The sequence below is a fragment of the Cyprinodon tularosa genome, unplaced genomic scaffold, assembly GCF_016077235.1.
Source record: "Cyprinodon tularosa strain WSP-4 unplaced genomic scaffold, ASM1607723v1 ctg609, whole genome shotgun sequence".
NCBI lineage: Eukaryota > Metazoa > Chordata > Actinopteri > Cyprinodontiformes > Cyprinodontidae > Cyprinodon > Cyprinodon tularosa.
Window position 1 is genome coordinate 60,687 of NW_024039351.1, and position 27,850 is coordinate 88,536.

Consider the following 27,850-nt stretch of genomic DNA (forward strand, 5'->3'; position numbering starts at 1 on the left):
TTTATGAACTGTTTGGCAAGTTTTCCTTTTCCAGGTGGATTTTCTTTTGCGCACTTTTAGCCATATATGTTTAAGACAGTCATTGAAGCTTAGTTCTTTGAAAATGGTCGAGGGTCGTAACAGAAAAAGCGTCTATGAAGTGTATGAGAAGAAGAGAAAGGCCTCAAAAGAGAGAAACAAGACCAGATGGTTTTTGGGAGATTCTTTTGTGCGATGGCGTGCACTGAAACCACAAATCGGGCTTCCCACTGATGCCTCTGTAGCAAAGTTTTCTACTCGACAGGTAAAGTTTAGCATGCTATTTGGAGAGATCCATTTCACATATCTGCTACTAAAAGTTATCTACCTCTATCATGGTCATGCATGCTCTCACAAATGTTTAATAGGTGTTCGCATGTGCATTTAGTTTTTTAAGTGGAGACGGTGGGTCTTTTCAAAAAGTAGCGAAAACCCTTCACTCTACCTTTAACTTAAACTTTGTTCTGGTGCAGAAGCTTTACAACTTTGCCAGAAAAAATACTTAGGCACTTACATTAGAATGAAAAATGATTCTGCTGCAACGCTAATATAAGGTTACAGAAAAGGAAACTGGGTAATTTAGTTTTCAGTGGTCCTTTAAACCCATATTTCTCATCACAAATCCCATAGTGCTCAGCCTAACCAAGGTATATAATAGGCTAAAGATGGAAATTCAAGGTCTCTGATATGAGTCCTGAAATTTGTTAAACAACCCACATTGTTTCTCCTGCACAAACAAGGCTGCTATGGTTCGATGATTACAGACACAAGTTCCAGAATAACTAATGAATATCCACCATGTGCTGCTTGTGACTCGTCAGAGGTCAGATACAGACATACAGGCAGGATGGATTTGCCAACAATATGCTGCAGTGTTTAGCCAAAATTTCAAATACAGATAATAAAAAAGCAATGTGTCTTATCTCTGGAACTCAAACCATTCAGAGCATGCTGTCAAGCTAATTTTAAGCAGGTTTATTACTGTGATATCAACGATTTTCTCTATAGGGCCTTTTCGTTAATGAAAGGTTTGTTTTTGATTACCAAAAGAGAAGCTTGGCATGAGTTGCAGAGTCAGGGGATATCGGAGATAAATGTCTTTTAGTGATTGGCCTTCCCTCACATCCCTCCCTCATCAAATATTCATGACACGAGACTAGAGAAAATTCAGGGGATGCAGAGGTAGAGGATATGTTCCCAATCGGTCCAGCAAAAGGATAGGTAGTCAATGGATCAGTGGATAGCTGCTTCCAAGAGTAGTTTGTTATTCGAGACTGGTGAGGCAGAAAACATGGGCTCCACTGTTGAGGTATTGTGCTGCTCGTCTCAATCTTTGCTAGATTATTGTTTTTTGTTGTTGTTTTTTTGCTTGCAGGAGAAGAATACTGTGATCTGTAAGACAGTGAAGGTTACTTTTGAAGTAGAAATCCTTTAAAGATTACAGATGTCTAGATTTAAATGCTGAGCATTTCTGCAGTCTGTATATTTATGCTTTGATTTCACAACTCTCGGATGGTACAGTTGATTGGCTACAGCAACCACAACGTCAATATTTCCTATATACAGATTCTAAAAATGAATCCATGTTATTTAAAGTTTTTTAATACTCTTTTTTTTAAAACAGTTTATGTTGTGTTTCAAAATTATGTATATGCTGATTAAAAATGTAGGTGATTCCCATTTACATTGAGAGTTGCCATATAGTACTATTGGGTAATACTGTAACTAAATGAACTATTTGGTGGTTATTCTTTTGGTTTTCTTTGATTTATCTTCCAACCTACTATAAGCTCCTGAAACAAACCATAGGTGTCCCTTTTCAGACAATTTCTGTTCAATTATTTAAACATGATTCTGTTAATGGAACAGAAACAAGGTGTAGCTCATAACTGTAGTCTGCTTTCCTTGGCGTCCATACACAGCCCAGATATCTATCAGCAAATTGGCTTGATCGTAGCTGATAAACAAAGCGTCCGGTCGGATCATGAGCAGAAGAAGAAATATAGCTTCTCTTCCTGGAGCTACAGCTGTAGAAAAAATGCATTGATTTTCTCAGGATTAATGATTTTATAACTTTTTTTAATTTATTGTCTTCTTTTTCTCTGAGTTGACCGCGGATGAAGCTATGCATCATCTCCCTCTTAAAGGTTGTGGAGAAAATATTACTGTATTTTTTATTTTTTTCAGCACTGTCGCAAGTATAGAGAAAATAAATTCACACTGTGCATTTGATCTATCCTCTTGGGGAGCAGTGGGCAGCATTCTGCAGCGCCCGGGGAGCAGGTTTCGGTTAAGGGTCTTTGCTCAGGGAACCAGAGTGGCAGTTTGTGAGAGTGGGGCTTGAACTCAGAACCTCAGTATTCCAAGCGCAATGCCGTACCCACTAGACCTCCACTCCCCTTGAACACGCTTGGTTTTGTAAATCCCTGTATTGTCCCACAATAGAGAAATTCACTGTCTGCATTTGACCCATCCCCTTGGGGAGCAGTGGACTTCCATTGTGTGGCGCCCGGAGAGCAGTGTGGGGTTAAGGGTTTTGTTCAGGAGCTCAGAGTGGAGGCTGTGTGGATCGAACCGGGCACTTGCAACCCTCTCAGAGCACGAGCGCACTGCTCTAACCACTAGGTCAACACTCCCTGTGTAAGTGTAAAGTGTAAATAATGAATAAATTCCAACTTTTTAATAGTCACAAACAGATTAAAGGCAGTTTTGACTCATCAAGTGAACAATTAACAAGCAATACTCTACTATGGATTAGAACTACTGCGATTGCTCAGGGACAACAAGAGAGAGTGGGGTGTTGGGAGGCGGTTGCTCGTGAAACCTATGCGTATCTGTCCAAAGCGATGCTCTGTTCAATGAGCGTTCCAGGAGACTGGTTGTCAGAGAGCGAGCTGATGGAATTATTCAGAAAAATAGGCCAATAAGTTTCGGTTCACTCTCTGACAGTCACCTAGTTACCACTCAGGTAACCACTCAGTCGATGAGCACCTCCCGGAAATTAGTTTTTGCAACTTGGGATGTCTGAATTTCAGCTAAAATAAGTTATGAAACACATAGAAAACCTGTTTGAAAACAGAGTTCCTTATATGACTTTTATGGAAAATAGCAGCAACTGATAACTTTTGTAAAGGAGTTCATCCAGTGGAGGCTAACAAAGAAACTGGCCATCTCGGCTGGGGTACAGACTAGTTGATGGACTTCACTGCCTTGCTTCTAACACAATGCACAATAAACTTCACTGTTATGATAAATTAGCTCACAAGTCAGGCAGCAAGTCTGAAACCTTTGTAAACATTTTGAAGCCCCAGTCCCTCAAGTGTCTCCACCTGGTAAATCCTAAAAACTGCAATGTCATTTTCACCCAGTTATGGTTATCATTATTATAATTATTTTTTTGTTGTTTCTCTTATCTCTCACTGGACAAAAAGAACAGATGTTTCTCCATTATAACAGAAAGTAGAAGGTACTCCTCCTCCACTGACTACATCTTTTTAGATACAGGTAAAACAAGTTAGGCTGAACAAATTTGTTTACATATCTAATTTGTCTGCACCATCAACACCCAGTCAAATTCCTTGTAAGTACGAACCTGCTTGGAAATAAAATAGATTCTCATTCTGATACTGAAGTTTGTCCCTTTTGGCTACTGTGATCAAAAATGACGATGCCAAATGGCGTCTCCCGTTGGGTGCATCTCCCCCTATGTAGTTATAAACTACTAATTCTAAGCAATAAGGATGCTTTAATTTTTGATTTGATATTAAGAGACTATCATAGAATATGTATTCTTTAAAGCAATACTTATTTTCTCTAATTAAAATTTTTTACGCAATGTCCCTTTAAAAGTCACGCCAATTGTGTTTCCAGAGTCATTTTTTATCTGCTGTATAAGAAATATCAGGTTTTAATGTCCTGAGATCTTGTTATTGCCTAAAATCATGGCTCTACATGCTTGCGTTTAGATTAATGGCAATGGTTAACAGTCTAGGCCACAGTTTGACTACATATTTTGATGCTTTTCTGACCATCCCAAATACTAAGTTTGGATTTTCAAAGGAGACTAATTTTATGTAAATGGATGAAGGGATTTCGGAGTCTAACCGACCTCTTCATAGAGTAACATTCACCCAGTCCGACTCTCTTACAATGTCTTGAACAGGGGCACCTACAGCGACATGTACAGATGGGGTAGTTAGAAATAAAAAATTTCCAATCCCAAGTTGACTACCCTTCCCACTTATCCCTTGCTGCCTATGCGTTTCAGTTGATGCTACAATTTCTTTCAGCTTTACTGGAGTGCAAGAGCTATTCCATTCAAGAACCAGCTTTGTCGGTTCATGTCCAGCTCTTTGGCTGCCCACTCTCTGCTTGACCGAATGCCTCATTTCTTAAGAGCGCTTGGATGTATGCAATGTCATACTGGTTGAAACTGGGCCATCTTATTGTATGCAAAGTATTATTATTTAAGCTCTAGTCTTTTGAAAACCCTGCCAGTACCCCTTTCTCCTCTTTACAAAATATGGAGGGGGAAGATAGTGCATTCTCATGTTATCTGCCACCGGCCTCTTGCCCCTTCAGCTATTTTCTCATTTCACAGATTTGACCAGAAGGTGACCTTGGCTTTTTAAGTGCTTTCAAGGCAGAGCCAAAGTCTCCTCAGCCCTTTCCCCGGCTTCCAAATGGAGACAGAACGAGTGGAAAAGGAAATCTGTTTTCGGCCCATTCCTCAATGGCCATTTTTCTCTTGTGTTGTCCATTCTCTCCCTTGCCTACAGCTACTGCTCAGTTTTTTTAATTTATAGAATAGCAAGATGATGATGACAGGATGTTGTCTGCTAATTCACATGGGTCTGTGTTTCTAAAGTAGAAAATGGCTTCAGGCGAGCATCATAACAGCATATGTTTATGACACATGACGGTGGACAGTAAGGAGCCTGGGTACAGAGAGACACACTGTTCATTAGCCTGCTGTAATATAACAAAATAGAGGAGTTTACAATATTCAAATACTAATCGTCTTGCGTCTGAGGTGTGGGTATAAAATTATTTTATCACCAGCCAACAGCACACTGGGGAAGAGTATGAGACCATATGTGTGTGTGTGCCTGTTTACCAGAGGTGAGCATATTCTTAGTGTGTTTAAAATTGGAAATATGCAGGCATTATCTCAGCCTTCCATCAATTTTCCTCCCAGATGCACCGTTAGCAGCACAATAATCTGGGTCAAAGCGCTAACTGCTACGAAGGGCCGTAGACAGGCCAATTCAGATCAGGTCTTTCATAATCCGTGTATCATTCGTTCTTTCTATTTTCAATTGTCAATCAAAAAACAAAAAATCAAAAATTGACTGGTTATTTTGTTTTTTGTTTTTTATCGTTAAACCAAAAACGAAAAAAGGATTGGTTTTTCATATTTCAATTCTAAGCTCAGATCAAGAATACGAAATGGAAAAACGGACAGCAACGCAGAATTTGATTTTAATATTTAATCGGTACAGTTTACATGACCCGGAAGTTTGGTGGAGCGTTAGCTAAAAAAACAATTGGCTTACTCCCACCACGTTCGATCAAACTGCACCAGATAAGGCAGTCGGACCTATCAGCCATGGACAGTTACGTTTTATTTCGAGGATCCAAGCGTGTGACTCTTGAGGAGGACATGACAACGGAGAAAATTTGCAGGATTTTCCAGGTATAACTTTTTTCTTGAAACTTTTCTGTGCACTGTACTTTTAACTAGCAACAACAAACAGCTTCTCGATCAACATAGTGTGTGGTTCTAGCGTCGCCATGGTAGCCACTTCATTACCCCAACTGCTGCGCAAAGAGCTATTTCCGGGTCACGTAAACTGTACCGATTAAATATTAAAAACAAATTCTGCGTTGCTGTCCGTTTTTCCATTTCGTATTCTTGATCTGAGCTTAGAATTGATATATGAAAAACAAATCCTTTTTTCGTTTTTGGTTTAACCATAAAAAACAAATAACAAAATAACCAGTCAATTTTTTATTTTTTGTTTTTTGATTGGCAATTGAAAATAGAAAGAACGAATGATACACGGATTTTTCATCATCCTTGTCTTTTTTATCAACATCATAACTGGAACAACTCTACAGGTAATTAAACATCAACTTCCAGGGATCTTTCTTGACTCATAAGAGTTAATAAAACCTTTGTCAGTACTACTAAAATAACTTGCTTTACTTTGAGAGATTATGTACCAGGGTCTCACATGAATGAGAGAGAAAAAAATTATTGAAGTTGCAAAGATGATGCCCTCGACAACATGACATTGCAGGCTTTGTATAAATCATGAATTTGGAGAAGAGGGAAGGAGAAGATTCTTGTCCTGAATGCAGACAAAACATAAGTCATAGCCTTTGGACCAGAGTCTTTGAAATATAACCTGATTAGTCACTCACTTCATTTGGATGGGATTAAATTTATCTCAGATAATAAAGTAAAAAATCTTGGTGTTGTTTTTGATCAGGACCTGTCATTTACATCCCAGATCAAAGAGGTTTCTAGAATTTCCTTCTTTCATCTGAGGAATATTGCAAAAAAAACAAATCTCCTGTCCATGTCATGATGGGTTCTCTAAAGTGACCCAAGTATGCAGAACACCACGGAGAAGGAAACTGGTTGAAAGGTTAACAATGTTTATTGTCACAAGCACATGGAAATAATTCAGGTTCTGGTTCAGGCCTGGGGGAGCAGGTTCACTGGAGAATGTGCAGGGAACGGGAGAAGGTTTGTTAACAGAGTTCAAGAAAGGTTAAGCATCTAGCTTCTTGCTTAGCATGGCAGTCCATGATCTGAGTTTCCAGCTCACAGCAGAGAACAACTGGGGATTAACTCGAAGGATTCTTCAGGCTGAGCTTCCAGCTCTCAGCAGGGAACATCAGGGGAAAATCCACATGGGAACCTCTAGGGAAACTCCACATAGAAGTCGTCAGGTTACAACCGCGTAGGAATCTTTGGGTCGGCTCACCAGGGCAGTTTAGCAGGTTAAGCTCTCCTTGAGGTTCAGGCTTGTGACTGGTTTCCTGAGATGCAACTCTCCCAGAGCTGCAGGCCAGAGACAGGTTGCCAGAGAGACAGCTCAATCCAGAGCTTTCACGAAGAGACAGGATTCCTGTGAGGCAGAAACAAGGAAGCATTAGAATCTGATCTCACACTAGAGATAACCAAGATTCATCTGTCACAGAGGCTCAGGAAGCTAACCAACTAAGATCAACACTGCGGCGTGGAATCTTCTTCTTCTTATGAGATTTTATGGCGGTTGGCAAACTTGTGAAATGTGCATTACCGCCACCAACTGATATGGAGTAAAGCAAGGAAACAGGAAACGATTCACCCCCCCCAAAAAAAAAAAAAAAAAAAAAAAAAAAAAAAAAAAAAAAAAAAAAAAAAAAAAAAAAAAAAAAAAAAAAAAAAAAAAAAAAAAAAAAAATACAATAAAATAACCTGTGTAACTTAAACCCACATAATACTAAATTATACTAAATTACATTTGCCCGTATAATTTTAATTTACTCTAGGTCATCGTACCTCTGCCAGTTTCTGATGGTCCCATTGGTCTTTCCATCATGCTTCCAACCATCTCCCAGTTCATATCTTTAACATCCAGATATTTTTCTGCAGCCTTCACTATTATTTTGATTTTTTCTGTTTTTTTTGTCGTCTGAGCAGTACAATTAATCACTTCCACCATGAAAAGAACAAAATTTGTCTTTTTAACAATTAGTGAGTCTTCATCAATTTTTGGAGATTTCTCTAGAGGTTTGAAATTTGCCGTGTGTTGAACTGTAGGTTTGGGTTTTTCTGACTGAGATGGGATCCTTTTTGCAGCTTCAGCATAAGTTATTCCAAGCTCAAATTTCATTTTTTTTATTTCTTCAGACCTTTTGCTTGCTTCACAGCCGCGATAAGCAGCAGTATGTTCTCCACCACAATTACAGCATTTTATTTTAGCTTCTTTTCCACATTTACCATATTCATGTTCTCCTGCACACCTTCCACACCTCTGTTTCCCTTTACAAACTGCTGCAATGTGTCCGAATTTTTGACATTTGAAACATCTCAATGGTGGTGGATTGTAGATTTTGACATTGTAACTGATGTAACCGATGAATACTTTGCTTGGTAATTGCTCTTCCTCGAATTTAATTAGTACAGATAAACTGTCAGATCTTTCTCCGTTTCTTGTTGTTTTTAACCGTTTTACTTCTTTTACTTTTGCACCGCTTATGTTTTCCAGAATCTCTTTTTCAGAAATTTTCAGAGGAACTCCTCCAATGACTCCCCTGCTGATCTTTTTGTTCTCCATTAGGCTGCACTGAACTCTTATCCCGTCAATTTTGTTAATACGTATTGCTTTGCCTTGCTGGGCGCTGTCTCTGCAGTTAATTAGCAGGTCTCCACTGTACAGAATTCTGGCACCTCTGACTTCTCCAACAAGTTTATTGATGGTTTTTGTTAAGTGAACCGGATTCCAGTTTGTAAAAGAGTCTGCCTGATTAACGACTTTGAATATGACTTTGAATTCATTTTGTTGTGCTGTGGAATGTATGGATTGATCATCACTGGATTGTTCTGAACTAGATTCCCCTTTAACTGATCTCTGTTTTTTCCGCTTTTTCTCATTTTTTGATGCTGCTATCTTCCAACCTTCATTGTCACTATTTCCCTCTTCCATCCCACAAGAATCGCTTCCTGTTTCCTCACTACTCACGGCCCAGGACATTTCTCCACAAGCAGAGCAGCTTCAAAACACGCGCCATGCACCAAACGACCAACGTTCCTCCCTTCGGCGTGGAATCTAGGTCTGAAGGCAGCTTAAATACTGTGGTCCTCCTGATGAGTAGATCAGCCACAGGTGTGTGGGAGGCTCAGCTCAGGAGGACCCACGGCGCACTCTGCTGGAGGCAGAGGGTAATCTCCAGAACCTGACAGTGACTCCAGCCCTAAGAGAAAAAGACAAAGAGAGCAGAAGAGGATCCTCAGCGCCCTCTGGTGGGCAAGCCTGAGGATCCCAACAGTCCAGCGGTGATGCTGAGAAACTAGTCCATGCATTTGTTACTTGAAGGCTGGACTATTGTAATTCTTTACTATCAGGAAGTCCACAAACTGTAGTTAAAAGCCTTCAGCTGATCCAAAATGCTGCAGCCAGAGTTCTGATGAAAATGAAAATGACAGATCATATCTCTCCTATCCTGGCTTCTCTTCATTGGCTTCCTGTTAAATCCAGAATAGAATTTGGTTGTGCTGTTCTTCTTGCATCTCGTTGCAGGTGATGAAGCAAACTGAAAATGTCTTGTCGTCTCCTTTCTATCTACCTCTCTCTTTAATCTTTTCTCTCTTTTTTTTCTTCTTCTGTTTTTCCTCTTCTCTTCTATTTACATTGCAGTGTCCATATAATCTGTAAAACTCCCTGCATAATTATAATTAAGCATTTTATATGCATGAAACAAGTGGAACAATAGGGCAATAGCCTTACTGCTCCACTTGTGAAAGTAAAATCTGTTGGGCTCTTTTTGGCATGAAAACAATTATTCTTATTTCCACATTGCCAGACAGGACACTGTGAAAAAAAAAAAAATCAAGAATAGAATTGAAAATCCTCCTTCTCACATATAAAGCCTTAAATGGCCAAGCTCCATCTTATATCAGAGATCTGATTGTTCCTTATGTTCCTAACAGAGCACTTCGCTCTCAATCTGCAGGTTTACTAGTGGTTCCTAGAATTTCTAAAAGTAGAATGGGAGGCAGATCTTTTAGTTATCAGGCTCCTCTCCTGTGGAACCAACTACCAGTTTTAGTCCGTGAGGCAGACACCCTGTCTACTTTTAAGGCTAGGCTTAAAACTTTCCTTTTTGATAAAGCTTCTAGTTAAAGTGGCTCAGGTTATCCTGATCTATCTCTATAGTTATGCTGCTATAGGCTTAGACTGCTGGAGGACATAGGGACCCCTTTTTCATCATTCTGCTTCATTCTATCTCTATTCTCCCACTCTGCAGAATCTGTTAGTTCAATCTCTAACGTTCTGCTCTCTCTGCTTTTTCTCATAGTAGCTTCATCTGGTCTGTTCCTGTTTGGCTGTGGCTGTTTTTCAGAGTCGTCCTGTTTCTCTGACTGTGACTAACTGTATGTGCTCTCTTTCATCCTCTGACATGGCAGCTGGCTCGGAGCTCGTCTGCCTGGCTGTGTGTTTCCTGGACTGGGCTGCTTGTGGAGCTGGTTGACAGTTGCCTTTTGTATCTATGCTTCTTTTTCTGTCTGATTCTGTCTCGTTTAAACCCAGTTGGCCTCAGCAGATGGCCGCTGACACTGAGTCTGGTTCTGCTGGAGGTTTCTTCCTGTTAAAAGAGTTTTTTCTCTCCACTGTTGCTACAAGTATGCTTAGTGTGAGGGATTGCCTTCAAGTCATTGAGTCGATGCAATCAACTATTTCCTGTTTTCCTTAGATAGAAAAAGAAAAGAATAAATTTGACGGTATGATCTGGTTGAATTATCTCTGTAAATTGCCTTGTGATGACATGTGTTGAGAATTGGCGCTATATAAAAAAAACTAAATTGAATTGAATAGAATTCTGCCATTAGGGTTCACACCATATAAAGACTTTAAGAAGCACTTTTATTTTAAACACATGCAAAGAAACTACTCTGAATTTTGAAAAACTTGTGCTTACAGATTGAACACCACAAGGCCCTAAATATATCACTACAGTGAATCCATATACCTTCACTGCTCTCTTGCTTTTTATGCTCCTCTAGATTATCTCCTATGGACCTGTTTCTGTGGCTCATGACTACCTTCTGACTTTAGACTAAGACTTCACTTTATTTATCCCTTTGGATTACTCTTTCAGGGAAATTCTGGTTCCAGTAGATTAGAGTACAAAGAGTTAAGGAAAGACACCATTAAAGATAAAAATACAACATGCAATATAAAAAGAGTGTTTAAAGTACAAAAAAGCATAAAAGAAAAAAGTTGTAATGTCCTGGAATATGTTTGCCTTAGTTATAAAGATATCTGCACAGTAGAGAGCTGCAAAGAGAAGACTACGAAGTAGTTTACTTTGGGTTATTGCACTTGCACTGCATAAATATACTGACCATATAAATAAGTGAAACTTGAACAGGCTACACAGTAGTTGACTTGACTATTGCCCTTGAAAATAAACAGCCTGCGATTGGTTATTTTAAGGAAATCCTGCCTTTTGAGAGGTTTTTTTTTTCTTTCTTAGTGTGACTAATAACTTTAGCTAAGCATTTTCAGGCTAATTGCTGTGCTCTGCAAGAAGCCAGGGGCGCAGAGGGGGAGCATAGACTCATGCTTGTGATATATTGGGGTCCTCATGAAATTGAGTCTGTGCATAGAACATTTAAAAATGCGCCTGGAGAGTCGTTTTAAGCATGTTTTAATTAAAACTGCTCATATCATTATTAGGGGTGTGACCTATTAGCAGAAATCTGACCTCCTATTTGTGGTACACACATCAATAATTAGCATAACACTAAATAAGGCATAGTCAGGAAATTTTGCTACACATAAAATAAGTTTCCAACATTTTTGTTTGCAAAGGGAAAAACATATCAGTGTTTTTTACCCCCTTATCAACTTTGACATTGTCACCATGGCTAAAAGGCAGTGATCTAGTCTTTCTCAATAAACTTCAGTCAAATTGTTCAGGGTGTGCTAATGCATAAAATATATGATCCCAGTGTGTTTTGGGATTTAAACTGCTGGCCAGCTAATCACACAGATGGGTTGTCATCGCTACATTAGAAGGGTGTGTGACCACCTTACTTGGCATTTTAAAGGCAATATCACTGTCAGATTCTTCCAACCCCATCAATCCATCTTGACCCCTTTGGAAAAGACACAGAGAAAATATGAAAGTCACAGTTTTATCTGTAAGAATACAGAAAAGATATCTTCTGATTCAGACAGGGAAAAATATATCTGAAGAGAACACTTTGCATCTAAAGTTTTTAAAGACACGCCCAGTTTTGGCATGGCCAAGATGAAAAGTATTGGTGCAATGTGTGAGAATGCATTTTATCTGGTTTGCTAGGACATTCATTAATTAGTTGAACTAAAAAGAACAAGGAACAAGCAAGGCTTTGCTCTTCTCTTCTCTGTTCAAACCTATAGAAAATAATAAGTTAGTAATAATGGAAATTAGAGATATTTACAAGGCAAAGGCTATTTGAGGTCGACAGAGTGTTGGAGACTTCCCAGCTTTTACTAAAAGTGCCATTTTTGAAGCTTAAATTTCTCTTTTAGGATCCAAATAAGAAACAAAGACAGTTGGTAGCATCTTTGTAAAAAGAGAAAAGGAACAAACTTGTGTACAGGTGCATTATTAAAATCTTAGAGTCTCTGTTCCCTTTACCTTTACCCAAACAGACAGAAGACAGGTCTTGGAAAATATGGCGGATGTGAAGAAAACTCTTCATGTAGTCTTGTTCACTAGTACAATTTGACTTTAGAAGTAAACACAAATAAAAAAAAGAGTGCTAGATTCTAGTGTTCTGGTTGTCCATTAATCGGCTTGAAAATTCCATGATGTATTTAGAGAATAAATTCAAGCAGCATGTACCAGCTGTGCTAAGAGGCTTTTTCACAAAATTAAACTTCAGAGTTGCTCTTATTGTTAGAGCTTAAACACGAAATGGGATTTTTATCATTGGACTGCCAGGGATCGTTATGCACTTTTTGTATATATTTCTTTTTCAAAAAGTGACTAGAGACAAATCTAGTCGATTTTTGTGCTGTTAACTTTTTGACAAGGGGAGAACACTGATCCCTCTGAGTTTCCAGTCTTCAGCGAGCAGTGAGTGCTGCTGCGAGTGCCTCCCAAACACCACCTGCAGTCTGAGAGAAATTAGTGACTGTTTCCCAATACAAAATCAGACAAAGCTCTGTTTGATTCCCCTGGATTAAAAGCAGGATGTAAACAGATATTTTTTTTTCTTTAAAACAATTGCTTTAAAATGTACCCTCCTTTTAATTAGTTCATACACAGCCTCGTCAACTTTTTGTACAGCTGGTAACTTAAAGCTGTCAACTGGCTATACCTAAATTACCTATGATTTCATGCCTAAATTAGATCAGCTGCCTTTCTCTAATCCTTTTGAGGGTCTAGCCTGTGATATAAAGCTGTTATAATGGAGTACAGTTGCCTTATTGTGGCATCATGAGGCTGCAAATTTGGAGGCACCACAAACTTTCGGCTGATGACAGTTGAAGGGGAACGCCATTTTTTTTACATTGGGCCCTTGATTTTACTTTATTCCATCATGTTCTACTCACCCATATGGGTTTTGTGTCATTTGGAGCTGTTCTGAAGATATTCAGTTTGGTTATATCCAGTAACGTCTTCCTATAGGCAAACGACTTGAAAGCACAACCTAAACTGTTCATAATTTATCATTTATGGTACGTCAGCATTTATAATATTTAGGTGAATCACTGTCCCACAGACATCGGCGTTTATATTTATATCCGCGGTTAGACTTTACTTGGATATAACCAAACCGAATATCTTCAGAACAGCTCCAAATGAGACCAAACTAATATTGGTGAGTAGAACATGATGTAATAACGTAAAATCAAGGGCCCAATGTAAAAAAAAACGGCATTCCCCTTTAAGAGATAAGCTGATTTTAAACACGAAAAAATTTATTTATGTAGTTTTGGTTTAGTTAAATATAATTGAATACTTGAATCTAAACCATATCAAAATCATACCAAAAATCAAAATCAGGTAATGAGTTGCTCTAATAACTTTCAGAACATCCAATAGCAGATCTCTTTGCTGAAGAGTTGGCAGCAGCGCCTTTCTGTTTTATTTAACTCCTTCTTTGTGGAAGAACGTTGAAGTGTCACTGTCAACATCCCAAAGTAGGAGCTCAAGAAAAATTAGCAGAGGCAATTGTTTGAGAACATTTGAAAGAAAAATAAAAAAGCTTGGATGAAGTGTTAGGATTTGAATTTTTCCTCCCGTTGGCCGGAAAGAATTAAAACAAACATAAAAACAAAACAAGCATAAAACAAGCATAAAAATATGTCAAATCAGAGAAAACTCTGTATTGACATTGATCACTGGATATCCCCGATTGTAGCATTCAGAGAGGGTGCTAGAATGTTTGTTTGTTCTGGCTGATGATTGTTTGCTGTGAAGCTTGGATAAAATCATACTTGCTCAATATTTTACAAGAGTTCATTGCAGTAGCATGCATCACTTGAGCCAACGAGTCTCTGTGGATGTCTCCAACATATCCTGGAACTGGAACAAGGCATTGTTCCTGTCACTGATCTGAGCTAAAAAAAATAATAAGGCATGGACACACAGACCAAATTTCACAAAGAAAAGGCTGTTTGGCAGTGGAGTGTCAAGGACCTTACAGGGTTTTTTTAAGCTCTGAGGTTTTATCTGGTTCCTTGTGGGAGAACATCTGAGAGGGCCATTGTCACATCCCATGTTTCCCATGAGGGCCCCAGAGAAGGTAGCAAAGGCAGTTGGTTGTGGCAGTGGAAAAAGGAAAGGCGAACACTTGGACAGTGTGTCTGTAGGGAGCGCATTACTCACACACACACACACCCTTCTCTGCACCTCCTCCTCCTATTAGAGTGTGTGAGCTTCAAGCTGTTGACAGCGATGACAGGCGCGGTGCAGGGAGACAATGGAGGGGAGGGCAGCGGTGCTGCTGTTGTGGTGGGGCGGTACATCTGTTTGGATACTCACCGCAGCCGTCTGGCCTCCAGAGATTGATGCAGCTGGGACCGGTAATACACGGCACATCTGGGACTCCTTAATGATCTGAAAACTACTTGGCAGATCACATGAAAAGAAAGTTTGCTGTTCACTCATGCCATAAGGACTCCCTTTGGATGATTATCTTTGTGGAGATGACAGGTCATCCACTTCAAACAGGATTCATTGTTTTGCAGCGTTGATAGGAATTACACGGATCTTGCACTAACAGCTTCCAGGCTTGGATTTTTTTTTTGATAAGGCTTGAACATTCGATTCCCAATTGAACCTAGTTAATTAGAATCACCTCTGTATGTTGAACGGTGGCCCAGTTGTTTGTAAATGACAAAGTTCTTTGTCAGGCACGATATAAGAATGTAGAAATCGCTAAACAGTTTGACCAACTCCAATTAATAACAAAACAGCCATTTTATAATAAAAGGATTCATTATTCTGCTCCATGCAGCATTTGTTATCAACAAAAGCTTGCGTTGTACTGAGCATTTTATCAAGAAAGAAAATCCATTGAAAGTGGCTGAAGGCCTGACACAAAGCAACTGCTGAATCCTTGCAAATCTGCAGGCTTAATTGATTATTTGTGTAGAGCCGTATATCTGCAAGGTGCAGGGTACCTAGGGGAAATAATGTAAAACAGATAACAAGATGAAATGTGGGAGAATTGCTTTCTGCACTCCTTTTTATTAATCTTTTTTTTTTTCCTCTGTACTTTTCTTTTCCATGCCTTTGCCATTTAGGTTTTCCCATTAAAGGCATGCGACTGCTCATTCTAAAAATGTGTCCAGCATTGCAGGCTAAAAAGATTCCATTAAAGCGGGTGAGAAAAGCGTTTCATTATTTTAGGCAGGTTATTATGATTTATGAATAAAACATAGAGGAACTGCATGTACCTTAAGCCCACATTATAATTTCATTTTCATCCATCGGATTCCAGGTTTTCTTTTGGAATGAATGAATGAATTTAATCCTGAATAGTTTTAATAAAAGGTGTTGAAACTACTTTTTTTCTTGTCACATTTAGGCTAGGGTGATGTAAACCTAAGGTTGCCAAAGAGGGGGACGGCCCCCCCCGGAGGGTCGCGAGATAATAATAATAATAATAATAAATCCAATTTTGTACCGCACTTTTCATTAAGAAAAATCTCAAAGTGCTACACAGTGCAAATAAAATCAAAGATAAAAATCAACCATAAAAATCATGTGGTCAATAAAATCAAAGATAAAAATAAACAACATAAAAATCATGTGGTCAATAAAATCAAAGATAAAAATAAACAACATAAAAATCATGTGGAGGCAGAATAGGCTTGCTTAAATAAAAAAGTCTTCAAGCCTCTTTTAAAATCATTCAATGGTTGTGGAGCTCTCAGATGATCTGGGAGAGAGTTCCAGAGACGGGGGGCAGCGACAGCGAAGGCCCGATCTCCCATGGACCTTAATCTGGAGCGAGGAAGGTGAAGGAAGTTGCAGTCTTGTGATCGAAGAGATCTGGTGGATGAATGTGGAGTGAGAAGGTCCTTCAGATAATCCGGTGAGGATCCGTTTAAACACTGATGGGTGATGAGCGCGATTTTGTATTGAACTCTGCAGGTGATGGGAAGCCAGTGAAGGTCATGCAGAATAGGTGTAATATGGGCAAATTTGCGGGCCCTCAAGAGAATCCTGGCTGCGCCGTTTTATAGAGATACCTGTTTGGGGGTTGCAAGTTGCATCCCTAAGTATATGGAGGGCCAGAATATATCCCAAAATGCATAAATGTAAAAATAAATAAACAAAATAAGGTAATCTAAAAAATTATTCCATTTAACACATCCCCTTGGGGAGCAGTGGGCTGCCATTGTGGGGCGCGTGGAGAGCAGTGTCGGTTAAGGGTCTTGCTCAGGGACCCAGAGTGGCAGTCTGTGGGAGTGGGGCTTTAAAATCAGAACCTCAGGTTTCCAAGCTCTATGTCCTAACCGCTAGGCCACCGCTCCCTTGAATAAATAATAAAAAAATAGCTATAACATTAATTCATAAGATTCAAAATTAAATAAATAGATGTCCTACTGGATAATTTAACATTTAAAATTCAAACATAAATAATTAAATCTTATTCATTTATACCTAAAACTGATAGATAAATAGAAAAGAAATCTAAATGTAAAGATTAAACATGATGTAAAAATGTATTTTATACATTTTTTATAAATGAGTCAAATATGTGGTTCACCTTGAAAATTGCAAATGCACACTTAAATAATTATCCATCCATCCATCCATTTTCTGACACGCTTAAACCCAATTGGGGTCACGGGGGGCTGGTGCCTCTCCAGCTGTCTATGGGCAAGAGGCGGGGTCCACCCTGGACAGGTCGCCAGTCCATCTCAGGGCACTTAAAGGGGAACGCAATTTTTTTACATTGGTCGCTTTGTTTTTAAAAGATATAAATATAAAATATATAACCGCGGATGTCTGGGGGACAGTAATTCGCCTACATGTTATGAATGCTGGTGTACCATAAAGAAAACATTATGAATAGTTTGTGTCTTCAGCTTGTTGCCCAAAGGAAGACGTTACTTGGATATAACCTAACCGAATATCTTCAGAACGGCTCCAAATGACACAAAACTCATACGGGTGAGTAGAACATGATGTAGTAACGTAAAATCAAGGGCCAATGTGCCAAGGTAAAAAAAAAACGAAGTTCCCCTTTAAATAATTAGACTACCAATTATTTAATAAATAAAATGAAAAGTCTAAGTTATATGTTATTTAAATCATTTACTTATTTAATACACAATCTAATGTTTAGATATACCTTGAAATAATAAAATGTACAATTAAGTATACATTTAAAAATTTTTATTTAAATAGTTAATGCTATTTAAAGCATACATCCAAACACGCATTATCTAATAAAAATGCTCAATAGAAAATGTTCCATTAAATAATAAAAAAATAACTTTAAAATGAGAAGATAAATAATTACATGTTAATTTTAAATTATATATATTAAGATTTTAATAAACAATGAGTGTTTTTTGGCCATCTATGGCATTTTTATTGTGGCATAACAGGCTGAGGTATTTGGGAATCCCTGTTGTAAAGGAGGTTTTACGCTTGTTGTGCAGCTCTATAAAGGATGCAGCTTTGGAAGCCAAGATGTAAACAACAACAGTATTTGTCAGACAGCTCAGCTCAGTCATGCCCTTCTCTGTTTACCTTTGCTCTTTGGATTTCTTTCATGCCTCTTATAAAAAAGAAAGAAAAAAGAAAACTTTATTATTGCTGTGCAGGAGGACTGCTGCTGCTCTGCAGCTATGGAGGCATTACAAAAAGGGAGGGAACCAGGTCTTGTGTTTTATTTTGTGTCCAGTGTCTCATATTGAAAGCTTGGCGTTAGGTTACACACCAGGCCAGACCACATAATTGCCTTCCTGCCCAGAGGAGCCCCTTGTTTTCCATTTGAAGTCTGCCTCCATCAGATTTCAGCATTAAGAGAGGAGGATGTTTCAGGGGAAAAAGCTGATTCCTGGAACAGTCATCTAATATTCACAGCCTGGACGACATTGAGGAAATTCCTGAGGACTATTGTGTATCTGTGGAAATACTAGAAAAGCAAGGGAGAGAAGGAGTGTGAGAAGGGTCACAATAACAAATACAGCAACAATAAAAATACAGGTTGCAGTAAATACAGGAGTATAACGAGATTTTATGGCAAACTGTCTCAAAAATAAACAATGCTCAATAATAAAATGCAGCAATATTTCATAATGAAACCTTGACGGCAAACAGTTTCGTCATTTGGGAAAATGGAGCCTAGGTGGAGGTTGATGAAGGTTCTCAGTCATCCAGGTCATAGTCATTCCGTAAAAATTCAAAAAATATACACTGGACTTGGTTTCCAAGATTTAAAGATGTTTCGCCACCTCTCCAGGAATTGAGAAAGCTTCCTGAATAAACTGATTACTCGCCTTCATCCGCTTATGACACAGCCAATCACGCCTCCATGAAACCCAATCAACATCCAAAGTTCATCTTAAAAGGCCTTCGATCCGCAACTCATCTGCTACCTAGTGCGCAGGCTGTGGTTGCGCTGTGTGACTTCATTCAGATGATCCAGTTTCAACCCACCTCCAGCCCCTCCTCCACCATCGTAGCTAAAACTTCATTCGTCTCATTCCTCCCAGACTCTTACTGTATTCCACGTCTCATCTAAACCGGTCCTGCAGAAGACCACTATGTTGAGCCTGGCTCTGTCAGAGGTTTCTCACCAATGGGGAGTTTTTCCTCTCCACTGTCGCTTCATACTTGCTCATCATACTTCCATCTTTCAGGTACCTGAGTGAAGCTCCAGTGTCAGCTCAGCATACCGTCTCCCTAACCAGCAGTCTACAGACTGACCAACTTCCTCTATCTCCACTCCACCACCAGTTTCAGGCCTGGGGGGACACAGCCCTGTTCTTTACCCCTGTTCATGAATATCAATCAAATTCAGTGCCATGTTTCCTGCCGAGGTCTGAGCGCTAAAGGCTAAGTAATTATATCAATAAATTTCTTCTAATTGTCTTTTCTCTCCCTGTGAGTTTTTCAGATTGAAATGAAGTCAGTGTAAAACATTATTTTAAGCCTGATATATGAAAGTGTTTTAATTGTTTGCTGCTGAGGATTCTAACGCTACAGTAGCATCTCCATTAGCAAATCAAAGCAGATTAGCTGTTCCATATTATTGACTGTAGCTTCACTTTTAGATAAGAAAATCTAAAATAATCTTTTGGATACAGTTTTAAAATGCTCAACAGGATTGCTTCACAATATGAACACTGTTTAATTGACATAAATTTATTTCGGAGTAATAAAGTCTGTGCAGCTAATTATCCTACTGCAACAAAGGAACAGGAATTCATCTCCTTTCTTGGGTAGCCTCCACATTATTTCCCTTGTTTATCATTTAAACTCCCTCTGGTCCTCATGTGTTGGCAGCAACATAACTCTCAGTCTGCTTTGATGTTTTTGACTGATGAGGAAGATTTTCAACTTGGTGCAATTTCCAGACCCCACGGCACCGCTAGGATCCGAGCAGGTGATGTCTTCTCTAGAGAATTTCTACCTGAACTGGACCGGGCCTTCGAACCGAGCTGTCTGCTTCGGGGCTGGTCCGGGAACCCCGGCGGATGGGGGCAGGGAGCCAGCCAGGGACGGAGCATCTGAACCCCCCCGTCTGTCTTACCAGGCAGGCGGGGGGAAGCACGGGGCCGCCAGTTTCCAGGCTTCTAAAGGCTAGCATAAAATAATTTAGATAATCAAAATAAACATTTACCTCTCCTAGTCTCTTCTTTTTAGTCGATACTGATAGAAATACCAATAAATTAAGTTACCATATGGAACAGATTATGCTCAGGATTCATATGGAAGGAATCAAAGCCCAAAGTAACTCACCAAAAATGACACCTTCCTAAGAAACATCACCAGCTTTTTCTTCCAAACCTGCTTTCATTATATCAAAGCTTTAAAGCAAAATTTCTAACTTTCATATTTAATCTATTGGGGCAACCATGCTTACAAAACAAAATGGAAATAGCTTGGGCTTGGCTTAATTAGATTTACCTTTGCAAATTATAATTAGAAACAGGAAATTATATTAGGAGCAGAAGTAAAACATAAGCTGTTGGACAGAATAAGTCTGCATGTCTGGTTTGAACAAACACTGTCAAAAACTACTATTTGGAAACCAGATGGAATAGATAAGGTATGAATTTGCTTCAGTGTGCCATTCTAATTGGTCAGCCTGATTTATTGGGACATATTGTTTGTTTTCCGATGCAGGGGAACTGTACAGTTTGGAAGGACAAACTTAAATTGGAAATGAAAGACTTATACCTCATGTTAATGATATCATGGAACCTAGCTAGGATTGAATTAAAACTGACCTGCCCTGCTAACCTTCATTACACATCACAATCTGCCAATTTAGCCAGCATATACCTGAAATCCCAGAATCTTCTTAAACTCTGGCATACGCTGAACTTTTTATGCATTTTTTTTTATTTAGTTAGATTTGTGATTACTCATAACAAATCCAGAACTTATGTCCAATGACGGCCTAACTTCTGCATAATGCACGGCGGCCTCATGCCCATAAAATGTCACATGCCAGTGTCCTGAGGGGAGCAGCCATGCACCAGGAGGTGCCCAGCCTGAATAAAAAGATATATTTGATTGCGGTATTAACCTAGCTGCTGTTTACCGCCCGCCAAAAGAAAAAAAAATAAAGAAAGAAAAAGAAGGTTTGCAGATGCAGCAGATTCAGCATCATGTCTGCTAGGAAGTTTGTTGGCAATGGGCGTGCACACAGGAAGGATCCATCACACTCACCTTCTTGCTCACCCTATGATGGGATGAAGTCTGGAGGAGAACTGATGGTTTGCTCCTTTGAACCCCCTTTCATACCAAAACGCTGCCAATACGCCAATATATAGCTGTAAGTTAGAAACACGTTCAGCGGTCATCTGGAACAAGTAAAATATGTTGATATGCGTTGGAGATAAGTTCTTGATAGGTTATGCACATGTTACTCATAGGTTTTGGATAAGATAGACGCCACGACTTATGAGTAACTTACACTTAACATATGTTAATGATCAGATAACTTACCTGTAACTTATGACCAATGTATGAGCATACGCAGGCATACTTTGAGAAATTTTAAGCATGCTTGGAATTTCTCAGCGTTCTTGCCATGTGTTGACGTGTGTCAGCGTGTTTCAGCTTACTTCAGCGTACTTCAGCATGCTCATAACTTATACAAAACTGACCCTTCACTTATCCAACGTATGCCAGCGTTTTTGCCATATTATAAAATAATATGGCAAAAACGTATATATAAAAAATAAGAGTTATACCCAGGGGCTGATGAAGGAACTATTTAAGAAAGAAATAGTAAGATTAATAATGAAATTATCCTTGAAATCTTATGGAACAGCTCAATGGAACAGCTCATCAAACATTCACTCTAAACCAAAAAGTTGAAAGTATTGATTGAATACTTTCAATCAATACTTAGCCTATGATCATTCTCATACCTGTGGGAAGGGTAGTGTTTCAAACCGACTTGGGCGGTTCTCCTGGTTGAATTTTAATAAGAAACATGATTTTAGCTTGGCGTGGCAGACTGCAGGGGACTAAGCCCAGATGACTTTTGTCGCTGTGTGGTAGTTCTAGTGTTAAGCAAAACTAAAAAAAGAAAAAACCTAAATGTGATAACGAAGTGCTTATGTGGATGTTGGCAAGAAGAACCTAATGGTTGACCACTTGCCAGTCAATTTCGCTAGTGCTACAACACCACAAGTAAGGCTGTTGTTCGTGAATGGGAATATTGATTGAAGGTAAGTTAGCCTGCAGCAATTACAACCCAAAGTACAGTAATAATGGAGCGTGAGATCGATAGATGGATCGGTGCGGCATCTGCAGTGATGTGGTCGCTGTGTCGGACTGTCGTAGTGAAGAGGGAGCTGAGTCGGGGGACAAAGCTCTCAATTTGCCGATTGATCTATGTTCCCACTCTCACCTATGGTCATGAGATCTGGGTAATGACTGAAAGGACAAGATTGCGAATACAGGTCGCCGAAATGAGATTGGGAGAGGAGCTCAGATAACCTGGAGGAGCTCGGAGTAGAGTCGTTGCTCCTCCAAAAGGAGCCGGCTGAGGTGGCTCGGGTATCTGTTCCGAATGACTCTTGGTCGCCTCCCTGGGGAGGTGTTCCACCATATCCTATTGGGAGGAAAGCTTCCAGTGTGTCACTCCAGTGTGTCCTGGAAGGCCCAAGACACACTGAAGGGACTATATCTCTGAGCTGGTCTGGTGTCGCCTCAGGGTCCCCCCAGAGCAGCTGGAGGAGGAGGTGTATGTAGATAGAGTAGTCTGGGCATCTCTGCTTAGACTGCTGCCTCCACGACCAGGCCCCGGATGAGCGGAAGAAAATGGATGGATTACAGTAATCCTGTTGTTGTTGTGATGCTATAAATGGAGGTGAAGCAATTTTCTAGCAGCTGTTGATACTTTGGCACCAACTGCTACCCATCTTAGCAGTTGTTCTTTATCACGCAATATATTTCATTAATATTTTGACAATTTATTTGTCAAAATGTAACACAATTGTCACCCGTATTGGAGTTGACATTTGTGTTGTCAGCCAAATTGTAACAGTTGCTAGCAAATGTTGATATCTTACAATGTTAAGGTTATTTATGTAAAGGAGAGAAAAAACAGAAAAAACTTTAAGCGATAACTGGGGTTACATACATATTGTTTATATGTCTTAAACAACGAGCAACTTTCGGTGACCTATCCCCCATGTTCTTACCTAGAAGAAAATAATGTGTTGGGGAGGAGGGGTATGGACTGTTGCTTGGCATGAGGCACACCTCTGGTAAAAATTTCATTAAAATCTGTTCATAAATTTTCAAGTAAACCTTCTAACTAACAAATCAGCAAACACGACCAAAAACATAACCTCCTTGGTGAAGCAATAAAGTATATATAAAATAAAAACATTGTGGTGCATCTCTAAATTTAGAGCACAATATTAAACATGTGAAAAAGAATCTTCTTAATGAGCTACAACTAGCCCAGACCATCACCCTTTGATCTTAATCAGTGTAATTTTCTCTTTTTTAAGCATATTTCTAGAATGTAAAGTGGGCATTATAATGTTGTGGATGTTCCGCCCTGCATCTCAGCGGCTGTTAAATCGAAGGTAGCAGAAACAAGCATCTCTCCCCAGCTGTGCCTCTGGCTGTATAATCGTCTCATGCTCTTCCTGCTCGGAGCCCATGCTGTATTATTAAATGGGGAGGCACATATCTTTGTCTTGTTTCATTAAGATAGACATCTAGGACTGCAATCTATGAGATTGGCTCTTGTCTCAACATGAAGCACAGATTATTTTAGTTAAATTGTGTGCCAAGCGTCTAAAAGTGGGCAGGGTGTCTCCTAAGAGAGAACGCTGCTGCAGAGCTCTCGCTAAACAAGATGAGACAGGCGGTGAGAAGAAGCGAGTGCTACCTGAGCGCTGGTGTCAGGAGGACTCTGCTGGCTGCAGCTATCAGCACAGTTTCCTCCACAACATTCCTAATGAATTTTTTCATCATCATTCCGCACTCCTGCAGAGCTCTGCAATTTGTAGGCAAGGTGAGGACTGTGTCAACAAACAAGTGTGAGAAAAAAGTAAGAAGACTGCCTTCCATTTTTAAACTTTTACATAAGAGGAGAAAATAGAAAGTAATCGTCCTTACCATGTTCTAGTAGTTGAAGTATTTAAAATCGGGGTGTCAAACTGGTTCCAGAAAGGGCAGTGTGGCTGCAGGTTTTCTTTCCAACCAAGCAATAGCACACCAGACTCCAGTCATCTCATCAACTGAGTCCAATCTGAAAATGATGACTTGATGAGATGACTGGAGTCTAGTGTGCTATTGCTTGGTTGGAAAGAAAACCTGCAGCCACACTGCCCTTTCTGGAACCAGTTTGACATCCCTGATTTAAAGGGTTTATACCATATGCCTTTTTAAGCCTTTCAATGTGCTTAATATATGATGAAATTTTGACTTTAGCACTTTATTACCTTTATTTGTTATCAAATATTACTTATTTTCTTTCTACTCTGGAAGAAAGATACTTGCCTTCAATGTCAAGCTGTCAAGCTCTTCCACTGTGGGTGCCGCCCATTTCACGGTGCCACCCGAGAGCTGCTAGTCTATTTCTGTAGCGAATTTCAATGGAAAGATAATTTAAAGTGCTGTACATGAGAAGAGAAAAAGAGTTAAAGTACATTGCAGTGGCATAGAGATAACACAAATAATTAAAGACATCCTTGGGCCGCACCGTCGTTCAGGAGACAGGACAAACAATCTAGCAGCCTGAGGTCACTTGTTAAACAGCAGCAGTGCCTATTTCACGATGGCTTCTGTCCTGATACAAACCCATCCATCCATTTTCCATCACGCTTTTCCCTGCCGGGGTCACGAGGGGTGGGGGTGCCTACTGTATCTCCAGCCGACAATGGACGAGAGGCGAGGTACAACCTGTATAGGTCGCTGTTCCATCCCAGCGCAACAAAGAGACAAACAACAATTCTTTAACCTAACAGTCATGTTTTTGGACTATGGGAGGAAGCTGGAGTACCCGGAGAGAACCCATGCATGCTTAGGGAGAACATGCAGACTCCATGTAGAAAGACCCCAGGCCAGGAATCAAACCCAGAAACTTCTTGCTGCATTGGAGCAGTGCTACCCACTTAACTTTGGCTAAAGGCATCTTTCTGTTCATGTGTTTCCTGCGATGAGACCAAAGTCATCCAAAGTCCTTTACATGCATTTTTTACATTTTGGAATGGTTTGTGTTTATTGGTTTTACTTTCCAACCAATCACTGAACATCCCCATGAACTAACCAAATCATGGAGAGTAAATCCAAAATAAAGAATTAAACACTATCGTCATTTGTGATTTCAAATTTTCATCTTGGCTTAAACTTTCCGATAAAGGAAAACAGTTTGTCTTTTTGTTTTCCATTTTTTTTGGAAAATCAAATAATAAAATACCGATACAAAAAAATTGAGTTCTTTTTCATTTTATGTTCCTTGTTTTCTTAGTTGTTGTTGGGAAATGGCTTGTTTCCCAATTGTTTTTATCTATTTCTTATATATTTTTCATTATTTTCAAAAGAAAAATGGGTTGGCCGTCATGTATACAGACCCGGCCATTCCTGGAGTTTCTCATTACATTTTTCAGTCTGTCCAATTGTGGAATTTGCTGAGACATGCTGCCCTGGAAAGATATTTATCCATCTCTCTCTGAAGAATGATGAAACTAAAACAGCTGCAGCCCTTCTAACACTTTTCAGACTGACCTGCTGCAGTAACGGCTCCTCTAAGGTTACGGCTGATACATCTCCATCTTGACAGTGAGAAAACTGCCTCACCAGATTTGATCTTAGTTTTTAACACATGGTGACATTTTTAAAAGAAGTATCCCTTTAAACAGAGTAACAAATGTAGGTGATCACTGAATAAAGCACACATTTTTGTGTGTTCCTTTACCTAGCAGATATTATTCATCGTAGATCTTTGCTATAAAGGGACCACCCACATTAGTCCTCATTTGTTTTCTACCTACACAGAGCAGTCTGTTGAGGATGGACACATTAAATGCAGTTTTCAAGTGCGCACAAAAAGGTATTGACAAGCCAAATCCCCAGCGCCGCTGAGTCTTAGTGGGACTGATCGATGTGAGTGTGGCCATCGAACTGAATGTAGAGCCAGTTTGTATTCTATTAGGCTTCTCTGAGGCTGAGCAACAAAAGCACGTTCAGATGCTTAATTGTTGGAAAAAAAACAAAAGGCAAGCAGTGTTGTTTTTTTTAGTCACATCTGCAGCTGTTATTCAAGCTTTTTCTCTGTTTGCTGCTCTGTGAACATTGCCATACAGCCGAAATCTGGAAAAACTGGTATGTGTGTTATGTCTCTGATCTGTTTGCTACAATTTACCTCCTATGAATCTCATATTAACAATGGGAGTAGTGGTTGTCTGAATGGTTGTTGGGTTAATTCTAACTCTTCCCTTGCTCCTGCTGAAGAATCTGTCGACACATAGGCTACGTTCACACTGCAGGCCTCGATGCTCAATTCCGATTTTTTTGTGATATCCGATTTTTAACATTGAATTGAACATTTAATTATTAATTGTTCATTGCATATCTTAAATTACATAATATAAAAAAATAATGCATATTTTAAATAACATTCAATTATTTAACTAGAGTTTTACATTTATTTCTTATCAAATAATTGGACATTTACTTATTTGGATGTGCATTTATAATTGCAAGTTGCACCTAATAATATTGAATAAGAATAAAAATTAAAACTAAAATAACATTTAATTATTGATTTTAGAATTTTAAATGTATTCTTATTTAATGGGACAATTAACTATTTAAAAATGCTTTTACAGTTTAATAGCATATCTAATAGTTGAATGTTGTAATTCACATAAGAAAGGCTCCTTCATTCAGTTCCTTTAAAACTCAATTGGATATTGGTTAGGGTTATTATTGTTCAACATTTTCAACTAACCTTATTTTTTGATATTACTTGTTATAAACAGGTTTCATTGTTTGTTTTAATCGTTTATGTGCATTGTTTCATTTTTCTTTTAGACTGTTTGCTTTTCTTGTTGTCTGTAGCTATACACAGCACTTTGTTTCATTGGCTGTTTTTAAGTGCTTTTTAAAATGGTTATGGTGTGGTAAGACCATACATTTTCAACATGGACACACTTGATGTCACATCAGGTGCACAGCGTGGCAACTTCCGACCCAAAATAAAATAGGCTACAGGCTTATAGATGCATCGGCTCTGAACTACTGAGGTGTCAGTCTGCTCATCAAATGGTGTTTTAGTCATAAAAAGTTAAATAAAAAAGGCTATTTTTTATAGATCTTTTCTGTAAAACTTGCAGAATATCTCTTTATTATAATGCAGAATAATATCGGTGAAAGTATTAGTACATGGGTTCCCAAAATTAACAACGCCACTAACTGGTAACCCCCAAAGAATTCATACAATTATTTCACTCCATACAGTATTTATTAGTATATATAGTATAAGTATAAAGTGAATTAAATCACCCAGATGTTATCAACCATTAAATGACCATTATTAGTGATTAACCGACCCATAGAATGGCTTCAGACTTGGCCTCCTCTACTTTTTAGAAGGTTCTTAAACAGCAAAGTTATATAAAACAGCAAATTTACTCCTAAAAATTCTTTATCAAGAATTTTTTCAGTTTCATTCAAGCATGTATTTTTTTTGTTGTTGCAAATTTCCATTTACAAAATGCTTTTTTATTATTAATGGAACAAAATTTACTCCATAGTGTTGCAGCATTGGATGGGAGTTAAAAACAAATAACTATCAAACCACCTCTGTTTTTCTGTTCTTCTTTGATGAAATCTCACAGTTCTTCATGTTCTGAAATGCCTTTAGGATATTTCTCGCTTGCTTTAC

At 39.0% G+C, this 27,850-nt stretch overlaps 1 protein-coding gene across 1 annotated transcript in view; it reads left to right on the forward strand.

Moving 5' to 3' along the window:
- Positions 1–1,210: 1,210 nt before the first annotated feature.
- Positions 1,211–27,850, forward strand: part of mgat4c (mgat4 family member C) — a 35,957-nt gene continuing 9,317 nt past the window's right edge. Inside the window, exon 1 of the mRNA XM_038307397.1 lies at positions 1,211–1,327. The gene's annotated coding sequence lies outside the window, so the exon portion shown is untranslated. The remainder of the gene's footprint in view (positions 1,328–27,850) is intronic.